General features: G+C 45.6%; 1 pseudogene; it reads right to left on the bottom strand.

The window, feature by feature from the left end:
- Nucleotides 1-393: 393 nt before the first annotated feature.
- LOC100355200 (splicing factor 3B subunit 2 pseudogene) lies at nt 394-2463 on the bottom strand (annotated as a pseudogene).
- Between the last annotated feature and the right edge of the window lie 5925 nt (nt 2464-8388).

The raw sequence follows: 8388 nt of genomic DNA, 5'->3' as shown, positions 1-8388 counted from the left end.
GAAGGCTATTATGCGTTCTGAAACTGAAAGAAAGCAGGCTGAAATTTTCTATTGAAGTATATTCAAGTTGTAGAGACAGGAAGGTTGCGATTTTTAGTTAATAATCAACTGAATTTTCTTACAAAAATATAAACATTTTTTATGAAAGTGATTGAGGCCAAGTTTGCTGGTTAAAATACTGATGCTGATGATATTGGTGATTTTCCAAGAATACTCTGTTACTGGTGATTTTTTTCCCTTGGGAGGCAGCTTTATTTACAAAACATGTCTAAAATAAGAACATGAAATGACAAGCTCTTGGGACCTGCAGGAGAGCTAGCTCTTGGGGACATGTGTGTGAAACCCAGGCATCCAGAAAAAGGGACTAAAGGAAGGCTGGGTGGGGTGGGGGTGCTAAAATTTGAACTCCTTGTATTTCTTGCTACCCCCATGGCTGCCCTGGGGCTTAAATTTCCATTTCTTTTGCTTCTGTATGGCAGCATGCTCTGCCACCATATCGCTTGTCTTCCTTCTCCACTTGGCCCTGCTGTTCCTGCACATGCTCCTCATACTTCTAGGTCATGGCCATGGAGTCCAGCTCCAGATCTTCAGGTGCTAGGGCCAGTTCTACATCTTGCAGCTCAGGGGCTGGACCCTTCTTGCTCATAACCGTGGACATGTCATAAATGTGGGTCGACCCCATCATGACTCCCCCCCACCACCACCACCACCACAGCGGTGGCTGTCCTCCTCTCTGGCAACACGGTGAACAGTTGAAGTGTTTCACTTCTGTCCATTGCCTCCTCAACCTTCTTCTGCAGCTCAGTGAGTTCTGTGATCTCCATTCCAGCTGGCACTGATGAAGCCACTGTCTGTGGGCATAATGAAGCCTGTCTCATCCAGTTTGCCTTCATCACCTTCCTCCTCTTCCTCTTCTTCTGAGGACTCTTCAACTGATGTCTCCACTTCCCCCCAAGGGGTGTGGTCAATTTCTTCTTCCTCAGTCTTGGTCTGAAATTCAGCAGCATTGGCTCCAAACACCTCCCTATAGAGTGGTCTACTGAGAGTTTGCCCCAGCCACGAGCATGGTTCCCAAAGGCATAGCTCTCGGGGACGGGCAAGTTCAACTCAGGGATTTTCAGGTTGGGGTACTTGGGGACGAATGGCAATCAGCCACGGGGGCGGGACCTTGTGCAGGTTTGGTTCTACAGGCACCCCCAAGGAAATCCTGAGCTCATCCTATAGGACACCAGGCTTCTTTTCCTTCAGTCAGTCTCAAACTCCTTCCCCTCATAGGATAGGTCCCCATGTATGGTCAGCTTCGGCTTAGTCTGCTGCTTGAACAAGGCATCATGCAACTGCTGGTAGTCAATGTCAGCCTTGCCCATGTTGGACTGAACCGTCTCTTACATTTTTGATTTCATGGTCTTCTGTTCCGCCTGTGCGTTTGATGATGTCCAGAAGCTCAAAGAGGGGCTTCTCGATGCCACCTTTGCATTGCAGGTACTTGCCTTTAACAGCAGTGTTGCGGCACCGGCACAGAGTTCCAAAGGGCCTTCAGGTGAACCAGGAGCTCAGGGTCCTTTACCATCACATCACGCATCTCCATGACGTAAGGCCGAGCCACCAACTGCTTGAGTTCAGCCACGGTGAAGCGATTCTTCTTGGACAGCTTGGGGGCTGCTGGCTTCTTTTCCTGCTCATCGTCGCGGCTTTCGTCGTCACTGTCTTTGTGCTCCTCCTCAAAGCCCTTCTTCCTCCGGGCCACAGAGTTCTCCAGCTTGCCAAAGCTTCTCTGGCTCCTTCTCCATCTCCTTCTTCACATCATCAGTGACCTTGTAAGGCTCAAAAATCCTCTTGAAGATGAAGTTGAACTCATAAATTTCAGGTTCTTCGGTCGCGTGCTCGATCGCATGCAGTGAGCGCTTCTCCCGATCCTCAGAGCTCTCCGCGGACACCCCAGCATGTGTTGGGGCTTTTTCTTCTCCTTTTGGCTCTGGGGCTTCCGGTTTTTCTCTGTTTTGGATGTGGACACTGTATCCTCCTCAGGCTCGGAGGCACACTGGCCCCGGGATGAGCAAGTGTCCGTTCTCATCTCGTCTTCACCCTGCTGAGCGTTCTTCTCCTCCTGGCGGCTCTCCTTCAGCCGCAGGGTCTTCTCCAGAGCCTGGGGGATCTTGGGAAACACAGAGCGGTCAGCCATCTCTCTTCTTATCCCCAGGCGGCAGTGGGGGACCAGGAGGCCAAGGAACAAGGGCCCCAAAGGGCAAAACAGTCGGAGTGTGGCCCACTGGGGAGGCAACTCGAGGACCCAGAGGAGTGCCAACACCAATCTGGCCCATGCCTTGAGGGGTCCAAGAGACTGGGGTACCCATGTTGGCAATTTCCTGCTGCCATTCCTTCTCCAGTAACACAGCTGCCCAAGAGCTCATGTTCCTTCGGTGAATGAGCTCCCTGCTGCTTGGTGTGCACCTCTTGTTGCATCAGAAATACCCCCTGGGCGGCTGGCACTGTGGCTTAGCTGGTAAAACTGCTGCCTACAGTGCCATCACCCCATATGGTTACCAGTTCGAGTCTTTGCTGCTCCACTTTTGATCCAGCTTTAGGCTATGGCCTGGGAAAGCAGTACAGGATGGCCCAAGTCCTTGGGCCCCTGCATCCATGTGGGAGACCTGGAAGAAGCACCTGGCTCATGGCTTTGGATCAGCGCAGCTCCAGCCATTGTAGCCAACTGATGAGTAAACGAGCAGATGGAAGACTTTCTCTCTCTCTCTCTCTCTCTCTGCCTCTCCTTCTCTCTGTGTGTAACTCTGATTTTCAAATAAATAAATAAATCTAAAAAAAAGAAAATAAGTAGAAATGCCATCTGTTGCTGCACCAGCTTCAGCCACTTTTCTCCTGACAGCTTTGTCGATCCAAAGCCAGGAGCCAGGAGCCTCTTCCAGGTCTTCCACGTGGGTGCAAGGGCCCAAGGATTTGGGCTATCTTCTACTGCTTTCCCAGTCCATAGTGGAGAGCTGGATCAGAAGTAGAGCAGCCGGGACTTGAACTGATGCCCATATGTAATGCCGGCACTGCAGGCAGCATTTTTACCTTCAATGCCACAGCACTGGCCCCGTAGGGAATTTTCATGAAGACACGGATGCTAATGACCAGGCTCCACTGGACAGTAGAGTTCTGAGTCAATGAAATTGTGGAGACTCCAAAACTGAAAGAATTTCGAGTGAGCTACCTTTCTCTGCTGATAGTTTGGTAAATATATTTGTCAAGTAGTTTTCATTTGTGCCCCAAAATTCTAAAATAGGAATTTAAACCATATGTGCTATTGTTCCCCGGCACTTAATTCTTCTTTAGCATCCACTGGGCTCAAATCACCCCCTGTTGCTTCATTCTAGTCTCTGGAATCGATCTAGCCGTTGGACCAAAGGAATATAAGAAGCCTGAAGTCAGTAGCTGATAAGCTCAGCAGCTCACAACCAACCAAGTATACCCCATTTTCCCTACCAATAAGGATTGAATTCTCACAATACAATTATAACTGACATGACATTGTACCCTAGTTTCACTAGCGCAAACCCTTGCTTACTTCTCTTTTGTTTTTAAAGATTTATTTTATTTATTTGAAAGATAGAGTTACAGAGAGAGGTCTTCCATCTGCTGGTTCACTCCCCCAAATGTCCGCAAGAGCTGGAGCTGAGCTGATCTGAAGTCAGGAGCCAGGATCTCTTCCTGGTCTCCCACGTGGATGCAGGGGCCCAAAAACCCAGGCCATCCTCTGCTGCTTTCCCAAACACATTCGCAGGGAGCTGGATCAGAAATGGAGCATCCAGGACTTGAACTGGTGCCCACATGGGCTGTTGGCTCTGCAGACTGGGGCTTTAACCAGCTGCACCACAGAACCTCTCCCCTTCCTTGCTTCTTTAGTAAGGACTCCTGGTTATGAAACTCAGCCTGTCTAATTGGAAACAAGTTATTTGTAGCTGACCTTTCCTATCTGCAAATGCCACTCTGCTGAAACATCCTCTTCCTGGATTCATCCATTCAAAAGTATCTATTGATTGCTAGATACTCTGTTGGAGCTGGGGAGAAGAATAAAAAAGAAGTGGCCCAGTTTTCACACAGATTATCTTTTCTCCTGTTTTAACATTTTTCTTACTTTTAAATTTTTACTTATTTGAGAGGCAGAGAGACACAAATAAGGGGGGGGGGGAGAGAATGTCTCCCATCTGCTGATTCACTTCCCAAATGCTTGCAACAGCCAGAGCTGAGCCACTCCAAAGCTGGAAACAGGAACTCAACCCAGGTGGTGCACACTGGTGGCAGTTACCCAAATACTTGAGCCATCACTGCTGCCCCCCAAGGTCTGCCTTAGCAGGAAGCTGGAGTCTGAAGACAGAGCTGAGTGAGGGACTCATGCACTTAGATATAGGATGTAGGTGTCTTAACCTCTAGGCCAAACACGTGTTCTCTGATCCTTTCCTGAGCTCCACACTCAACCACCTTGTAGACCAGACTATTTTTGGCAGATCAGCAGAAATGCCTCTGATGAAACTCTTCCGTGGAGTTTCTCACCCAGTTTCCCAGAACGCTGACCTCCACCTGTTGGACCACACAATGAACGCAGTTTCATGTGCACTGCTGCTGATCTCTCTGTTTCCTTGCTGGTGTTGTCAGCCCACAGACTGCCTCTTTCCCTATACGTTTGACTTGCTTTTGTTTTCCAGCCTGACAAAGCCTCTGTCTTATTCAAAACAAGTCATTTGTGAGCGAGCTGACACTAAAGCATTTCATTTTTTCCTTACAGATTTTGGCATTTAACAGAGAGGGTAAAAATAAAAACTTTGTTACTAGGCAGTAAAACTCTCCACAACTGAATATTCACGTTGTTCATGGATCAGCAAACACCCTAGTTTGTCTGTAATTGAAAAAACATTTGGCACATTTCTATTAAAAACCTTCCCCTTCATGAATGTTTAAACAAATTAACTTGAACAAGAAGCAGTGATATGCATATCAAAAACAATTCTTAAATCTGAAGTCAACCAAAGCAGGGGGAAATCAGGGTCCTGACAGGTATGCTCTATGAATTTCACACTAACAATTTCCATTGCACCCTTTCTCCTTTTCTTGCTTTGATCCTGGATGTCCCTAGAGTTCTGGTCCTTGCTAAAATATCCTTGGTTTCCTATAACCAAGGATGACTTTGTCTATCCATACTAAAATTAAACGAATACATTCTGTTGGACAAATCAGCACAAGGGTCTCTCACTGGTAATTAATGTTCTTCCAGAAATGATTGGATCTCTCTGATACCCACAACCAGCAAATCAGTTCTACTTGCATGATTACAGTGTCACACCTACAGATAGGTGGAGAGAAATAGTCTAGTGTCCATTGTGCCTCCAGTGAGGTGTGTGGCTTTGCGGACGTTGCGTCTCTTCGTCTGATAATGGGGTAAAATGACACCTAAACCAAATAATCCTAGCAAACAACTGGGAATTTTGTTTGTAACCCCACCAGCTGAACTGGCATGTGTGGACACTGTCTAAAAGACTCTGAGGCCACACATCCAAGTAAAATACGAAGGCAAAAAATAGGAAAGCTTTAAATATCCTACTAATAGGCGAACTCTGCACGTTCTCTGGTGCAGAGCAAGCATGTCCCCGGGGAGCACATTAGAGTTTTTCCATTTCTTTAAAAGCAGGAAAGACATTGAGATACATTTATAGAAACATTTATTCTTTCTATTCCTTAACATGCAGCTACTGAAGAAAGCATCTTATCACATTGCAGCCCATGTCTGGTTAAACTGGGCTTTCATATTTACAGGTCGTCTTTCCAGGAAATCCATGGGTAGGAAGGAAGCGAGGGAAGGAGCTAGGGAGAGACAGAAGGAGGAGGGAGGGAGAAAGGGAGAGAAAAGCAAAGATGAGAAAGAAAATAGAAAAGGAAAAAACAGTGTTGGGGGGACTTGACCAAGGAGGCTTTAGGGAAAGTTAACAAGTACTATAACACTGGGGCCGGTGCTGTGGCACAGCGGATTAAAGCCCTGGCCTGATGCACCAGCATCCCATATGGGCGCCAGTTCTAGTCCCGGCTGCTCCGCTTCCAATCCTGCTCTCTTCTATGGCTTGGGAGGGCAGTACAGGGTTGCCCAAGTCCTTGGGTCCCTGCACCCACGTGGGAGACCTGGAAGAAGCTCCTGGCTCCTGGCTCCTGGCTCCTGGCTTCGGATCCGCGCAGCTCTGGCTGTTGCGGCCATCTGGGGAGTAAGCCAGCAGATGGAAGACCTCTCTGTCTCTACCTCTCTCTGTAACTCTGTCTTTCAAATAAATAAAATAATTTAAAAAAATTACTCTAACACTAATAATTGTAAAAATCATCACCATCTCAATAAATTTAGAATAAAGTTTTGCTACCCTCTAACTTTCTTGCTATTGCCCTGGTTTCCTTATTGTCACAGCTTTCATCTTTTTACTAATGAAAATTATTTTCCATGAATACCTCTTTTGAGTAACTTCTTAGTACGAATGGCAGAGATTTTTGATTTATTTTGATTCATGAAAGAGTCCTTAGGGATGGCTGAATCTGGTCTACAATGTGCAGTTAAGTAAAGCAACATAATGGGTGCCTAGCAGAGCCAGACTCTGTCCTCTCTCCCGCTTCATACACCAGTACTCCACCTCTGCACACTGTGTCATCATTGAGGATTTGCTCAATGTGGATTTGCTCCCTTGTGGAGAGAAGGGAGCTCACAGGCTGTGTTCAGAGGGAAAGCATGTTGTTCAGGTGAATGGAGGAACCAGTAATTCCTACATTAATTTTTAATGAGGATAGAAAAAGGAAATTCAGTTGAACATTTCAGCTGAGGGGCCAGCATTATAGCACAGAGAGTGTATCAGAGCACAGGTTCAAGTCTCAGCTACAAGGCTGCTGCTCAAGCTCCTTGCTAATGCACCTGGGAAAGCAGTAGATAGTGGACTGGGTTTGTTGGCCCCGGTCACGCATGTGCCAGACCCAGATGAAGTTCCAAACTCCTGGCTTCAGCCTGGCCCAACCCTGGCCATTGTAGCCATTTGGAGAGTGAACCACTGGATGGGAGATCTCTTTCTCTTGATGTCTCTCCCTCTGTCTCTGCCATCCCACTTTTCGAATAAGTAAAATAAATCCTACAAAAAATAAAGTTTCAGCAGAAGCCAGAGAATGGAGAAAAGGTGGTGTAACATGAACATTTGGAAACTACAGGATAAATACAGGATTTCTGTCTGTAAAGTTATTACAAACTCAATGGCCTTCAGATCAGCTGACCTCTGCTGCTTTTTTATGAATGTAAAGGTTGTCGGATGAAGTTGTCTTGCCTTCAGAAAATGTTATTTCAACATCGAACTCTCTCCCCCTCAGCATTCTGATGTTACACCATTTCAGGAAGAATTACTCAAACCACACTGATTTCATTAAAATCATGACAGAAAAATCAAATTTCCATGATTACTTTTAAAATTTTACACAAATTGTGCATTTGCCTCTTCATATCCGTTTGGTTACCACCCTCCTAAAGATAAGAGTGATAAATAACCACAGATCTAATATCCAGAATCCACCACTAAGGAGAAATGTGCAGTTCAGGTGAATGGAAGGAAAGATAGACATAAAAAGAAAAAAAACACCTCTCTGCTGATCAGGCCTTTCATTTCCAAGCAGAAATAATTACAGTGATGGTCAATGGGGAGATTTGAGCAATTTAAAGAAGTATAACAGAGGTTCCTATCAACATGATTTTATATTCAGGGCAAGGCATGGAACTCTAGGTCCTGAAGCATTGCCTATAATCTTTATTTCATTTTTAGATGTTATGCTGTAATAAAATGTAAAAAGGGAATACATAAAAAGTTATAGAGGTGGGAAAAAACACAGTTTGAAGTTGTATGGCATTTCCTGACAGGGCATGTTCCTAAGGATATGCAGAGAATAACAAATGCCATTTGAAATAAGTACACTAGAGATCTGAAACTAGATTGAAAACCCAAGTCAATTTTCCTGAGTGTCATTTGATTAGCTTTCTTATATAGAATGGAGGTTTAAACAATGCTGGGATTCTGAGTGCAGAGGTGCTTGGGAACACAGTGAGAAATGGGTTCCTCCCACCAATTTCATTCCTGTGGCTTTACAACATTATCTTTTCACATTCTTCCTGTGTTTTTGCAATAATCCATAAATGAAGCAATGTCAGAGAAAATGTGATTGATTGTGGTGAAGCACGTACCCACACTCACGTGCAGTAAGTTATTTTTCTATTCCCTTTCCAATTTGTCCCACAGTTGCTTCAGGCAAATATCTGTATCCTGTAGCTGGGTTTTACTGGAAGATAGCAACAAAGTTCTCAGGCTTGAGGGGAAAACTTTACACAAG

The sequence above is a fragment of the Oryctolagus cuniculus genome, chromosome 10 (genome assembly GCF_964237555.1).
Source record: "Oryctolagus cuniculus chromosome 10, mOryCun1.1, whole genome shotgun sequence".
NCBI classification, from domain to species: domain Eukaryota; kingdom Metazoa; phylum Chordata; class Mammalia; order Lagomorpha; family Leporidae; genus Oryctolagus; species Oryctolagus cuniculus.
Note: the sequence above shows the minus strand (reverse complement) of the source record. Positions and strands in the feature narration are given on the sequence as shown.